The sequence below is a fragment of the Scomber scombrus genome, chromosome 14, assembly GCF_963691925.1.
Source record: "Scomber scombrus chromosome 14, fScoSco1.1, whole genome shotgun sequence".
In the NCBI taxonomy this organism is placed as follows: domain Eukaryota; kingdom Metazoa; phylum Chordata; class Actinopteri; order Scombriformes; family Scombridae; genus Scomber; species Scomber scombrus.
Window position 1 is genome coordinate 22,428,834 of NC_084983.1, and position 16,310 is coordinate 22,445,143.

The following is a 16,310-nucleotide window of genomic DNA, read 5'->3' on the forward strand; positions in this document are numbered from 1 at the left end:
ATAGCTGAGGGCGCCCTAACAGTGACTTTTCTAATTCATTCACAGTGTTGAAATGGTGGTGAGATGGCATGGCAGTTCATTTGGGGGTGATGAGAGATGAGAGGTGTCTCCACCCCAATCAGGGTCATCAACATTGCTGCAAATTGCCCATTGTCATTGGTAATTGTTTGGTGGAGGCCAGAAAGAGAGAGAAAAAATCTACACCGAACTGAACAATGCATTGTGAAAATTTCAAAATTAAATACATTTGTAATTTTCAAAAATGTTTGTTAGGATCACAAACCACACCAAACAACCCACTACAAGTGTAGTTGCAGGAGAAAAGAGCATCCCATTCTTTCCACATGAGTTGGAGCAGATTTCTACTATTTGTCCAAACCAAACAAATCAAAACAGGTGTCAGATGTGGATATCGGTGAGAAAAATCTACACTCATAAGAGCCGATGAATTTAAATTTGGTGTAAAGCATCACAGAATGACTGGGCTGGATGAATTTGTTCTGTGTTGTTACTGTCAATGTTTCACTTGATTTGAAGTTATTCATGCTTCTTAAGTGACCTCTTATTTGGGTTGGTCCTGTTGAAAAGCTCGGCCATAATACTGTATGTGTGTGTTCTTTTGGATGACTGTGTTGAATCACAGCTCTGTTCAAAACCATGAACTCTGTAGTAATGTTGCCGTTGGATGTTAAATTCAGTTTTCCCATTCCTGTATTTTATCCTCTTCCAGGCTTTGGCTAACATGGTAACTTGAATCTTACGGGCTCCACAGGGGCTGCATTTACATTAGATTAGATAATTTGTCAAATCTTCACTTTGTTTTGCCTTTGCACAGTGAAGGCCATCCAGGCCCACACACACGTTGGTGAGGATAAAGCACATGGCCAAAGTTAGATATATATCATATTCCATACATGATTTGTGAGCACTTAACCCACTATTCATTCATCTCTATAGGCAGGTTCTGACCAACATTAGACAACCATTGCATCTGTTGTGTATTACTCGCACAACACTGACCCATGCAGCCACCCCTCAAGCTGCTTTTTGTACAGGAAGAAGCCTGGAAACAATACCAGACAATTCTCCCAAAAGTCTTTTAATGAAACCAACTTGCCTCTGTTTGTACTGCACTGTGTATCTCATTTGCACTGTCTGAGGTGGACACCAGTATGACAATACCTGCATCTGAAGTTAACCTAACACACCAGATGGTTTGTTACACAGAACCATCTGAGAAGTTATCCTTGGAAACTGTTTGGAAAAGGGCAAGCGCTTTCAAAAACTACTTTGGCAGGCAATTGGATGAACCATCTGATCTCCGTCTATCACTGTCTTACCTTGTGATGCAGCTGGATTCGTGACCATGATTGGTCTGAATCACCAGTGGTTGAATCTAATGGGATCTTGCAAATCCAGCTACCTTGTAAAGTAAATCTGAAGCAGCTTCTTCTTTAATATTTATTGGTTGTGTGTAATCATGTAAGAAGTGGAAGTCAAATCCTTAAGTTGAATAAAAGCCAGTATAATAATGTAAAAAACACAAATCTAGCAAGTAAAATCCAACTTAAGTGTAAGTATTATCAGCAAAATGTACTAAATAAATAAATAAATATATATATATTTTTTTATTATTATTTTTTTTTTTAAAGAATCGTTAGCTTAGAATGAGCACTTTATATCAACACAGGGAGCTTCCACAGAGCCCACCATGTTGCACCGCCATGTTTCTACAGTAACATCTGAAGTGGACAAACCAAACAATGGCTCTAGAGAGGGCCTTTCATGGTTTTTGTGACCACTGTAGTTTTCCTACATACTTGGAAGGGGAGGATGAGAAGTATTCAGCTGATTACAATCAGCAACCTCACAGCTAGATACTACTAAATCCTACACACTGGTCCTTTAATGTTGGAAAACAAAATGTTATTTAAATGAAACCATTTGAGGGGATTAGAACAGAAATTGTGCTTTGGTGGAAATGCTAACAACTCATAAACAAAAAGATGCTGCTTATTGTAAGGGGTCATAACTCTTGAGTGAAACACTTTTTATTATCTTTTTTTTTTTTTTTTAAACCTCAGAAGTATTTTGAAAAGTAGCTAGTAACTATAGCTGTCAAATCAATGTAGCAGTGTAGTGTAGTACAGTACAGTACTTGAATAAATGTACTTACTTCTGTACTTACTTACTTTTCACAACTACATGTAAGCAATATATTTAAACTGGTAAAGACTGGAGACAATGGCATGCACTATGAATTCATTTAGCACAGGAGGTTTAGTGTTAGCCCCTTTATTTGGATACACATTCACACATCAGGGCTCTTGAGATTCTGAGGACTGTAGATGCTGGAGAAAGGTTGTGATAGGCGGAGCAGGAAAACTCACCATGACAGAGGGACACTTTTATAGCACAGAAGACTTACGAGTCAAGTGTGCTGGCAAAGGCAGGTGAGTGTCTTCATGCTTGAACTTGTGCCAGGAGCTTCATTTCATGGCACTGTATTTATACCTGTTACTCTGAGATCCTTGCTGACATTTTCTGCTGTCTTATGTTGCTCCAGGCTGTAGAAACTTAAAAGCTAAAGTAAAAGCTTTAACTGTAAAATACAGATTATTAATGATAATGGCTCAGCTTGTAGACAGACAAGAATTTCTTGTATGGAATGTTAACTTGCCAATTTTGTTAAATTGTGTTATGATTTCAGTATTTAAAAAGGTCATGTCAGTAAGGAAATTCATGTCCAACTCAACTCATTTGTGATCATTTATGCTAAAAAGAAGCAAAAGGGATGATGCAGCCAAAAGATATAACATCATGTTGTCCAGTTTTCTGTCAGAGAGCTCTCAGTCAGCGCTGCTAAGCAGAGCGTTTGGATTTCACTCTCATGTTTGTATCCATTGCTTCCTGTGGATGGAGGGCTGTCCATTCTCAAAACCATGGGCCTGTCTCGGGAAGCAGGACTGTTAGCTGGATGTCTGTGCTGAACAAAACCTGAAACCCAGCAAAATGTGAAAACATGCTCTGAAGTAAAGCCAGGTTAGTGCAGTTATGAATAAATCCAAATCTTTATCGCTCTTGAGGGAATTTGTCTCGGATGAAGGGGCTTCAGAGTACACACATTAAAAATGTTTAAACCCCCTCCACTCCCCTCCACCTTATAATTATAAGAAATTATGTTTTGTGATGCATTTCTCAAGACTTTTATTTGAGCCAATAATTGAATCTTCAGGGTCTAAGAAATGATGAAATACAGTCAATACTCTATACTGTTTTCATAAAGTCACTAAATGCAGCTTTAACTAATGAGTGAGAGCTACATGCTCCAGTGCCTCGCTCATTTCAACTTATGACCTTTTATTTTAAGCCTCTACATATGCAAACTGATTATTTTCATTACTGATAAATCTGTTTTTAATAAACTGTCACAAAAGATTAAAAAATGTCCATCATAATTTTTAATTTACAGAGGAAAACAGCAAATCCTCATATTTTAGATGCTTGAACCTGCATGTTTGGCAGTGTTCCTTTAATAATTAGGCTATCAAACTTTTTGTTGATTAAATTATCAACTTATCAATTGACTAATTTCAGCACTGCAAGCCTCTCTGCTATTCCACCGTGTGACTCTCTGAGGAGGGGGACTCTCTGAGTGACCAGAAAGCCATTTGTACAAGGCCGTGCCAGGCCAGACCAGGCCATGCCAGATGTGGCCCCTTTAGATAATTGGCCTCAGCTGATGGCCAGACGCAGCAGGCAGCCAAGCCAGCCCTCCCATTAGTGAACTCCCTGGATTCTGGCTCCTTAATCCGTTTTCAGTTTCACCTACTAATTCTGCACCGCCAGCAGTCCTGCCTACACACACACACACACACACACACACACCAGAACAAGAGGGAGACAGACGGGAAGGAATGAGGAAGAAAGAAGCAGAGAGAGTGGGGTGGGGGTTAAGAGATTGTAGGGGTGGAGGGGAGTAAATGACAAACGGAGAGAGAAGAGTGGAAAGGAATAGTTGAGAATAGATGAGTGGGAGAAGCCAGGTGGGGGATGTTTTTTTTGTCCTTTTTTGTGTAGAGCTTGAGATGGAAAAATAATAATTCTCCCCAGCATTAATGTCTAGTGCCCCTGAGAGCGAGTGAAGAGGAAGGAGAGAGATGGAGTGGAGGTTTCATCAGTGAGTGAGAGAATAAACTGCGAGCAGGAGAGAGGCTCTCTGGGGGTTTTTTTCCTGCTGTGCGTGACAGCAGTCCATATTTTTCCACTAGTGTGTGAATCCAAGTTTCACTCCCTGGCCATGTGTGGATGGCGTGGGGGACCGGTAGCTGCAATCTGATACTGCCAAATAAAGATAACAAGGTCACAGAAAGTCAATCTTGACTTAAGTTTACTTTTGTAGTCTCCAGGGGAGTGCACAGGCCAGCGTTTAGCATGTGGGCTCGTCTGTTGTGGGATTCGCTGCAGACCCGACGCTGATAATAATCACAGTATGTGCTTGATGCCAAAAAGCAACCAGGAGCTTAACATTTGTAGAGACATTTGTACGGCATTTGTTGTTTGATCAAATGCACCCCTCTTGTACATTTCCCATGTGGTGCCGCAGTAACTACTGGACGATCATGGGTTGTTTTCATCTGTGTGAACTGTGAACAGAAACATATTGTCTGTTTTGCAGATTCTTTTTTTTTTTCTTTTTTGCTGATGAATGGCAATTTCATGCTGTCCTTTTCCATTTAAAAGACAAGTTGTTTCTGTTAAAAACACATTTTCCCGTGAAGGATATCTGTAATGGATGTCACATTTATACCAGAGTGAAGAAAAGTATCAGTAACAGAGAAACTCCCTAATACAGACATGCATTACAATTGATGCTGTCTTGTGAAAACCATGTGTCTTCAAACTGCTAACTTTTCATGAGCTAATTAAAGCTGATTATATTGTACTTGGGAGTCTAGTGTTTTTAATAATGGTATATGTAACATGAGAAGTAGGAGGAATTTGCTCAGCCAATAAAGAAATGTTTCATTCTTTAGTAAAATTTTGAAATCCCAAAAGTTACATGATTTTCACTGGAAAGCAACTGCTGTCTAATCAAATGGAGACTATTTGGGGTTATTTTTTTTTTTTTTTTAACAAGGAGCTCATTTTAATATGTAAACGATGGGAATGTCTTTAGTTTTGCAAGTATTTGGTCTAGTTGAAAAGTTTGGGGATAATCAAAGTTTTTTCAAATCATCTTGTGGGGAACAAATGTCATGGGAATGGGAATCGCTGTCAAGAACAGGAAAAAGGTGTTGCACACTCTGTCTCCATGTGTGCACTTTATTCAGACGATGACGTTTCGGCTCTCCGGCCTTCTTCACGATCAACAATGGCCCTACAGGAAATGTCAGGGGATGACAAAAGTGAGAGTCTTTATCCTCTGGGGGCCATGAATGTCTGTACAAAATCTCAGTTGTTGCTGAGATATTCCAGTCTGGACCAAAGTGGTGGACTGGCTGACATTGCCAATCGTATTAAATGTGATACTGTGCAGGTGTTGCATAACTCTTTTACTGTGTGAACATACAAAAAAATCACATAGGAGCTATAAATAAAAATTGTGTGTTGGTATATATTGCAATAGGAATATAACACAAATACATACAAAATGTAGTATATGTCCACATACTTTTGTCTGCTTTTGGTGTGCGACTTTTCTAAATGCTACAGCACACAATTATATCTTAGACAATATAGAGCTTAAAAGGTTATGGTAACAGTTTCAACATAACTAAAGTGAGGTTTCTGCCATGCCCAATCTGCTTCATGTGGTGATTTCCTACATTTCCCAGAATTCCTGGTGAAAGTGTGAAATAGCAGTTTATGGTTCAGAGAGAGCAACAGCAATAACAGCTCAGCATAAATTGTTAAACTAAAATAACAACTCATTTTAGTTTTTTATGTCTGCCCCTGGAGGTATCTGTGCACACCAACGAAGTCTTTAAAAAAAAAAAAACAGTATCTTCCCTCATACAGTAGACCTCATTCTTTACTCAGCCACCCACAGCTCTTTTTGGTGTGTTTTAAGCACATGACACAAAAGACTGGGCTGTGAAATCACTGCAGCTCAACTCAGCATGGTCACTAATCCCAAAATGACTGTCATGTGTCAGCTTTGTCAGAATTACTGCGGTACAGAGATGGAGTCTTGGCGGTAATTGAATCATTTTCTTAGGACACATATAATTATAGTAATTGATGCTGTTGTACTTGGGCTTGCAACAGCATGCAGTTATTGGCCAAATGTTCTTTTGGCTGCATGTGATCCAATATTTTGTAATCAAACCTTTGCTCTATTAATCAAATTGCATCTCTAAGCAGCACAGCATAAATGTTGGCTTGTCATATCCAGGAGTATTGCATTCATCAGGTTGGCCTTGTGGTAATTTAATTAAGATACATTCATAAAAATAACACATTAACTTCTGGTGCACGCTGAAAATGGATGTATTACATTGTTAATGTTGGAAGTGCAATGAAATATTGGAGGAAGGAAGTAAAATAAGCCACCATTTAGCAATTTGAGACATTTGGCTGATGTTCCTATTCAGACAGATTTTAAGTACAGTGTCAGTGTCTTGTTCAAGGACTATTTTTGGGGGAGGAACACAATGAGTCATATGGATTGTTCCTGTGAGCTTTCAGACTCTCATCTATGCAGCTGCTCACTTTTTAAACACTTAGTTTTTACATGTCACCCAGAGCAATGGTGTGGCACATTGATGTGTTTTTAAAAGCTTTGAATGATACTGATATGTTTTAATAACAAACTGTTACTAGACTCAGTTCATTGTTGGTTTTGGCCTTTTAATTGGATTTGTTGACAGAAGAAATTAGTGCCAAACATGTATGTAACCACCAGCTTCATCAAAAGCCTGACCCCCCTCCTATTTCTTCAAACATGGTATAACCAGGAAGTATAAATAGTTAGCAGATCCTAGGCAGATCATTTTGCCTGAGAACCAGAAAACAGGTGAGAAACAAAGTTAAGAAAATTGCAAGTGTGTTAGCTGTGCTTCAGCTAATGATCATCCAGTAGATAACAGACATGCATGGTTGAGTTACTGGCACAACTGCTCATTCATTTCTTGCTTTGTGTAGCATTAACTTCCATGGCTGCTAAGAACTGCAGATTGGATTGATGAGTCCTCCTGTGTTGTATAAGCACGAACACACACACACACACACACACACACACACACACACACACACACACACACACACACACACACACACACACACACACACACACACACACACACACACACACACAAACCAAGATAGCAAAACAAACATTTGTATAAAACAAATAAATAAACATGTATATACAGCTACCACTGTTACGGGATTAATATTGTTAATTATTTATCCCACACGTTCAACTTCTCTCAGGCCCTTTAAGTGTTTCGACACTGGTCCCCATGCCTTATCAAACACACTCCTCCTTCCTGCCATCTTGAATATAAAATGGAGGATCTCTCCCAGCTTCCTCTCAGCTACATCTCAACTGAAGACACAGCATCATATTTCCATGATTACGTAAGTATGTGTTTTGGTTGTTGTTTTTTAAGCCATTAAAGTACACAATACAGCAGACATTTGTCATTGCCACACTTCACAGAAGTGTCACTTGTAGGCCCCATAATGGCCACAAGGAAGATGCTTTTGAGTTAAAAAGGAAGTCATTAATAGGTGGAGGTTGTGGCATGTTCAGAGTTGCTGTGTAAGGGTGCCAGCTTGATTCTTACAGTTGTTACACAATACTGATGCACTGGGATTCATCTGGTTTGCTTTGACTTTTGAATAGTGCAACCTATGTATTACTTTAAAGTGTATAGAGTAGTTACTGACTTATAATGATGAGCTGTTAGCATAGCACTGGACATGAGCCTATCATACCTAGCATTGGCCTGTATTCCAAGAGCTCACCTAAGCAAGGTTGAAGCCTGCATAACTTCTGCTTCCCATGTCATATCAAGTGATAGTGATGCTGAAACACTGTGAATGAGAATGTGGAGGGTTTCTGTCAAATATAAGGGTTGTGAGGATGAGACTGTTTTGCCAGCAAATATTATGTAGGCCATACTCTTATGCCAGATGATCTCTGTTGTGTTTTTGAGAGGATCATAACACACAAACTGCACGTAAAATAGAGATTCTGATGAAATGAAGACTGTTTTGTGGATTGGATTAATGCTGAACTGAAAAATGTTTGATTTATTCATTTGATGCATGCTTGAAGCCGTGTGCTCCTAGTCTGTCTAGTGAGGAAGTAAGCCATATTAAATCGCCACATTTTGAAATGGAGCTTGGTGTCATAATGTCTGCACACAATGAGTAGTTTAAAACAGTTAAATCAGTTCATTGTATGATTAAATATTCTAGCTGGGACTTGCAACAAGCACAGAAATCACAGACTTAATCTCTCAAAGTAAAATTATCTCTTTTCACAGGATGGATGACAAAATTCAGAGAGTCCAAGGGTTGATTTTGACTGGAGCAAGTGCAGAAGACGTGTATCATGCACACATTGCTCGAGTGATGGAAGACATAAGGCACTGCCTCATGAATGTGGGAATGTGGAAAAGTCCTGTTGATTCAGCTGAACAGGTAAAATTAATCATTCTTATGATGCATTTGAAGGATTTTTCCTGGAAAAGATATCATCAATAATCAATGTATCCAAACTATTCAGCTATTCAGAACATCAAATGTAGATATTTATACTCAAGAAATGGTTTACACAGTATGTCAATATAATGACTTCACGAATATTGGCTTCAAATGTTAAGTTCGCTCAGCTAGAAGAATCTGATAAGGAAAATGGTATCATTTTAAAGTGCAGGTAAGATTTAAGCTGCATCATGTTATTATAACCAGGGAGGTGCTTTGTCTACTGTCATGATTATATAAGTTTGTGGACACCTGAACGTTACAATCATATTCTACTGATGAAAATCTCATTCCAAAACCATGAGCATTAATATACAGCTATAACTCTTCGGTGGGGGCTTTGTACAAGATGTTGGAACTTGGCTGCAGAGATTTGCTCCCATTCTGCCACTAGACTGATTTGGGTGATAAGACCTGGCTTACAGCTCATCCCAGAGATGATAGATGGTGCTGAGGTCAGGGCTCTGTGCAGGCCAGTCTGGCTTTTCCAGACAAAACTTTCTGTATGGGCCCCATTTTGTGCACAGGGCATTGTCATCATTGACAGAAATATGTCCTCTCCAAGCTGTTGTCACAAGGTTGGAAGCACACTGTTGTTTAAAATATCATTTCAAGCTGTAACATTAGGATTTCCCTTTATTGGAACCAAGGGGCCTAAGGCAAACCATCAGTGATAGACAGACGTGTCCAAATTTGGCCAGTCAGTGATCAAGTCCGGTTCTTGGAAGCTGTGGTCACTTCACATTATTTTTACAAAGCAAAATTATCTCTTTAGTATGTGCAAATTATAGTGGAAAAGTCCAAATGTAAACACACTGATGACATGAAAACCTGATGACTCATACTGTGTGTCTTGAATTCCAGGTTGAACAGCATATGTATTAAGAAAAATAGATCAGGGGCATGTGGCTTTTTGTACATGCAGCTTGTAACTTAACATTTAAGCTAGCTTTGCCATAACAATTCTTGTGTTGCTCACCTTTGGCAGTTGCCATAAGTTTATTAGCCCTGGCAGTTTGACTGAGCTGTGGTTAGTTTGCACCACAACGATACAAAACAAGGGACAGAAAGCCAAATAGTGACTTAACTGCTGTGTGTGCTTTGGAGACGACTCTGTTCAGGGTACACTAAATAAGGGGGGATACGATAACCCAAAGTGCATTTGAAACGAGCAAAAGCAAAACATCTTGAGTTACTGTTTGTGATATGCGTTACATGGCAACAGTAATCCAAAGGCAATCAAATGTGAACAGAAATTCAGGATTCAGCCTGTTGGTTCACTCTCCTGTTTTGTTCTCTGTGAGTTTGAGATCTGAAAAAGCTTCACATAATTGAAAAAGAGAAGATTTTGCAGCTAAAGGACCATACTGTGTGTTTTGCAGGTGTTAGCCCATTTACTACAAATCATGCATATTTCACATCACTATAAAAAATGTTTGACTGTGTGCATTTTTTCCCTACTTTCCAAGCAGCCGTTACTTTAGATTAATTTTAGTATCGTATCAAATCAACTTGCAGACATATTCGAAACGGGCCTATAAATAAGTCAACTATCAAAGTGTGTCCACTTTCATTGATTGATTGGATATTCAGCACTGCATTACAACACAATATAACTTTGACATTAATCAAAGCAGACAAGATGTTCATTGTGATGGATTTTCCATCTCAAGTGTTTTTCAGCTCTTTGCAATTTGATTTTCATACCATATGAAAATGAACGTAAATCAAAAGCTTCCTGGAAGATCGGAAAAACATTTATAAAGCTTTTTAGAAAACAGTCTGCAGCAAATTGAAGTACATCAACAAATGGAAATGGACTGATGACTTGTGTTTGGGTTGCAGCAGCTGCCTTGCAACCTGAGCGATAAACAGTACACTCATTAAGAAAGATGAAGGCTGGTGGTACAATGTCTTCCTAATGGACCCCTGCAGCTATTATTTGATTACAGGGTCCATGTTGTTATATTATAGAATCCAGGAAGGCTCCCGAATAAACTACAGGTTTGTATCTAAACAAGGACTTGGTGTGTTTATTGGATGCAGCAGCTGCAGTGTAGGTTCGGGATCAGATGAGCTGCTGCAGGGACCTGGCAGCAGAAAACCAACAGAAGCTGAGCAGCATTGTAGTCATAGTTGAGGGGAGGCCTCGGTTTAGCAGTGCTTGTTTTGTTAATTAGGGTACACCAGATGGGCGAGGTTGTAGAGACTATTCAGATGTCATGTGAGATGGGCGAGGTTGTAGAGACTATTCAGATGTCATGTGAGAGAAATGTGACATTGAAATAGTGTCGTCTAAAAATACTTCATACAGCCTCTTGTTACATTGTGGTATGACAAAAAGTTAGATGAAGTATGTGAATGAAAAGGAAAGTGGTTTCTGCCTCCTTTATACAACCATTCAGCTTATTTTCATAGTAGATTTATAGTCTACTACAGTTTAGCCTCATCCATTTTATGTTTATTATGCATGTACCCTGTCACCTTCAGGTGGCTGTTATTACAGTGCACACAGCAACATATCCGTGACACTGAGATACATATCTGTTGAACAGTACCTGACCACAGATGTGTATGTCAGTCATTTGGCAATAACCTGATTAAACACAACTTTATCAAGGAATATGGACCCTGTGAACCCAATGACTTCCATAACAATAAAAGTCTTAAGACTAGATTTTGATAAAGGGCCACAACGTAATAGCACAGAACCCGCCTTAGTTAATATTCAGCAGTGCAAATACCAAAAACAAATGACTTACAATGAACATTTAGGGATCTACTTTGGCATCTGGAGGCCCCCGTGGAAGTCGTCCGTTTTGCCCAGCTGGTAATTTGGACTTGCCTATCTCAATGTGGACCTAAGAGCAGTTAAACGTAAGGGGACTTACGGGAAGCTGGTATTGTTATTTACATATTCAAATGATAGTAGGCTATAAAATCAAATGATGTATTTATAAACCACAATTTGCTGGTGGAGTTCTTATTGAGTAAGCAGCTATATGACTAATCACAAAAAGTCTGAAGATATTTTAAATTCCATTATTTTCTCTTTCATCCTGTTATGATTTCTACATTGTGAATAATTTGCAGTGATTGTGAGAAGTGAAAATATGTTGAGTGCAGATTGGCTGCAGCCCTCCCCTTTTGATGTCTTTCACTTGTTGGGCTACAACTAACTAGCATATTATTTTAATTGTGTCTTAATTATACTAATCAGTTAATCATTTGTACCAATTAAATGTCAGAAAAGCATTACCAAATTGCCCATGATATGAAAGGGTATATCTTTAAATCACTTGTTTTGTCCTACAACCACTCCAAAACCTAAATATGTGAAGGCTACATATAGCCTAAAGTGTACAGTGTGTAAGTCTAATGTGTGTGTAAGAGCTGCATTTCTCAGAGAACACACGTGATATTAACTTCATTTATCACTGTGTGTACAATTAAGTTATTTTTATGTGACCTAATACTCTTGAGAACACACACTGGCTCAACACAACACACACCTGGTTAGGTACATAGACACGTTCAATTATATTAGTACTGTGACTATTAATTCAGAGAAAGTGGGAGAGTTCCCATAGACTAGTTCAAATATTTACTGGCTTTAAAGCAGCGTGCTGAACTTTGCCCTTCAGGTTGAGGCGCGTTCATGTTGCCGCGAGGTCGCATTTATAACCGGAAACAAGTATTATGGTTTACATTTACGACTGCGTGCACGCTTTGTTTTTGTTACGGATCACCATGAGCCTCGAGTGCGCTTTGTTCTCCAGTCAAACATTTCCCAATCAAAGCGTATAGCTGTAATTACAGCCAGTGCGCATGCCCGCCCTGAGTAAATGTTCTGCCTCTCCAGTGCACGCGGGCGCGCCCAAGGAAAGAATTTAAAGCCGCGCGCACTGCTGTTTCTGCTGTTGCGACTTGTTATAAATGGTAAACTTCAACGACAGAAGAGCCTCAGAAAACCTGTGACAGTAAGTAGATATAAATGGAAACAACGGTGTGTATAATTTAACATCAAACTTGACTAGTCCTCTGTTTATGTAGATAAAAAAACGCACCTACAGTAGCCTGCATAAACTCACCTGAACGTGTCATAGACTCACTACATGTTAAAGTGAAATATTATAAGGGGATCAAATTACTTACAGGCTTATTAGCCTATAATCAGGGAAGGTATAGGCATATTAGAAGCTATGAGAATAGAAATAGTAGCCTGTGGTAGATAAAATCATCAAAAGGCTCCCAAGATTTATAAACTCCCTTTTAAAATGTGACAGACTCTCACTTACACTCACTTTATGCTTATAAATAGAGATAAAATCACCAAAACGAAAAGTCTAATAACTCAGTACATGTTGATAGAATGTAATAGGAATTTAGGATGGGAGATTATGGGAGATAAAATCACCAAAATACGCCCGAGGTCTACATAAACTCACCTGGAAGTATCACGGATTCACAACATATTAAAGTGAATATTATATTAAATAAAATTACCAAGAAGGCACATACTCTAGGCAAAACTCACTTTTGTGTTTGACAGACTCATTAGTCTATGTTCAGAGAAGATATTATAGGAATATTATAGGAGATAAAATCTTCAAAACGCTCATAAGATCAACATTGCCTTTTAAAGTGTGCAGACTCACTACATTTTAAGGAAAAAATCTTATAGAAATATTATGGGAGATAAAATCCCCAAAACGCACTTACAGTAGGTCTAGACCTACATTAACTTAACTGAAAATGTAATAGATTCACTATATAATAAAGTATAATATTGTATGAGATAAAACTGTCAAAAATGCACCATAAAAGCTATATAAGCTCTTAAGTGTAAGTGTCTTGTTACATGTTAAGGTAAAGTTAATTACAGGAATATTACAGGTGATAAAACGACCGGAAAAGCCACATTGAGATCTACATAAACTCCATTGAAATGTGACAGACTCAATAATGTATTATAGGAATGGACATAAAATCACCAAAAGGACCGATCTACATAAATTCACTCAATGTTACGGCAGAATATTATAGAAATATTATTGGAGATAAAATAACAAAAGATGTACACAAACTCACTTTTAAGTGTGACAGACTTACTACATGTTAAGATGGAATATTATAGGAATATTATAGGCTATAAGAGATAAAAATGGCAAAAAGATACCTTGAGGTCATAAGTCACGCTACATGTTAAGGTAAAATATTATAGAAGTAAAATTGAGTCACTATGAGATATTTTCTGAAAAGGCTTTAAGGTCAACATACACTTGCTATTATTATATTGTAGGAATATGATAGAAGTAATAGAGGAGAGTAGGCTATAATTACCAGAAAGCCACCATAAACTCGCTATTGAGTATTGCACTCACAGGTCAAGATAAAATATAATAGAAGTAGTATAGGCTCATTACCAAAAAGCCACCATAAACTCGCTTTTGAGTGTTACAGACACATGTCAAGATACAAGTCGAGATAAAATATTATAGGAATATAACAGAAGTACTATTGGAAGGTAATTACCAAAAAGCAACTGTGAAGTCAAAGTAAACTCACTGTTGAGGGTCAAATATTATTTTAAGACTATAGGTATTGATTGATTTTTTAAGTATCCTATATACCAATTAGCCTATAAGTAGAATACACAAATGTTAGTATGGAAAATTAAAATGGCATAAAGTAGGGAATATAAAACATGGAGTAATATGTACAACAAGTTCCTAATAATACTGATAAAAAGTTGAGCTTCGCAATTATTGCTTTAGACCCTAGTTTACATCAGAAAGTTTTAGTTGCAACACTGTGGGTCTAAATCAGTAGGCCTACTGTATAAACCATGTAATAATTCTGCAGGTATCTGAGGCCGTTTTATTAGTCATTGAAGGCTAGTTGTACATTTGATGATTTATGAAAGAGTTGCCTTTAATCCTAACATCCGTCCTTCACAGTGCACTATCAGTTAAAGCACACAATCACTTGTGCTGGGCGCTAATATCAGTGTAATGGTGAGTAATATAGATATGGGGATTTCTGCAGGTGTCAGAAAACAAGATATGGTATTGATTGAATTCATTTTGCTTGCTTTGCCGTCAAAGAATTCTGCTTTTTAAAACATAAACATATTTTCCAGGAGGTGTTTTTAGTTCTGCATTTTCTGGCACTCAAATAATGTTTGTTGAATGTTTTTCATCTAGTGTAAAATACGCAGGTTGGATATAATCATCTGAGGTTGAGACACACCAAACCACGTACAGTATGTTCCTTCAAATGGAAGTCGGCCTTGCGAAAATGGTGCCAAACCTCAACCTGAGTGAATCCAAATTTAGTCTGGTGTGTTATTATAGTGTGATGAAAGGAAAGATCAACTAAAAATAATTACAAATCTATTTCGACACTGTGTATCATAAAATAAAATAAAAACATATCAGGAGCTCATTTAGGACTGTGTTCTGCATCAAACCTCTCCAAATAAAAGTACAATAATCCATAATAAGGGTTTAGACATTGATCCTACTAAGTCCGATTAATTCAGACAATATTAAGGTCTGGAAGTTTGCAAGATGCGTTTAAACTCTGGTGGATTTATTTCCATCCACAAAGAAAGAGTAGTTTGATGTGCAATAAATAAATAAATAAACAATAATGCAAAAAAGCTTCAAAAGAGAAATGAAATATCGTGCGTAAACCCCAGATAAGTAGTCCATGTAATCCTTAAAACTCTTCATATTTCTGAGATAATCCTTGTAAACTGTGTGGATCAATAAGCGGAGGATTTTTAGCCAAGTTATTTATTTTTGCTCCTCTTGGAGGGAAAAACTGGACCACTGCGGCTCCTCTGAAACACTTGAAATAAACCTCTCTTTTCCTGGAGTTTATTCAAACAAACATGTTACCATAAACACATGAGGACTTTGAATCACCTTTTTCTTTGTATACAGTTTAGGCTAATGAACTTACTTCTGCAAAGTCTTACATTATTGTACAAAACACGTTGCAAGTTAAACATGCGTAGTTTTCTAGATTTCAGCAAACAAAATGGAAAAAAAGAACAAGTCAAAGTAACGGGCCGGTGGCACCCTGCATAGACGGTAAATAGAAAGCACACATAAGCAGTATAAAATATGTACAATAAAGGCTATATATTTTTTTTTTCATTAAGTCTGATTCTTGATATGCTCACACAGTTTTACTTGTTTTTCTCTTGCAAATCCTTGTTTTGGTCGAGACACCCCCCCCCCCTCCAGCCAGTCTTCAAAAAGCAAGCAAGCACAAAAAAAAAAAAATCCCATCGTCTGTTTCATAGGTTAGGCCTGTATATATTTACATTTATGTATGTACAATGCAGCAATGTAACACGTCTTCATCATAAAAAAAAAAAATCCGAAAAACCTGGACATTTCAATTGCTGTGCAAGTTCAATGGTAAACACATAACCCGCATAATCCATTTTTTTGAAAAATGATTGCAACTAATCCAGTTTAGTTGTCTTTTTTTTAATCATCCGCAGGTAGCCTAAGCTGTTACACCGTGTCCGTTCATCACATATATTTATTTAATATCTAGGCCCTGCTGCAGGCCCG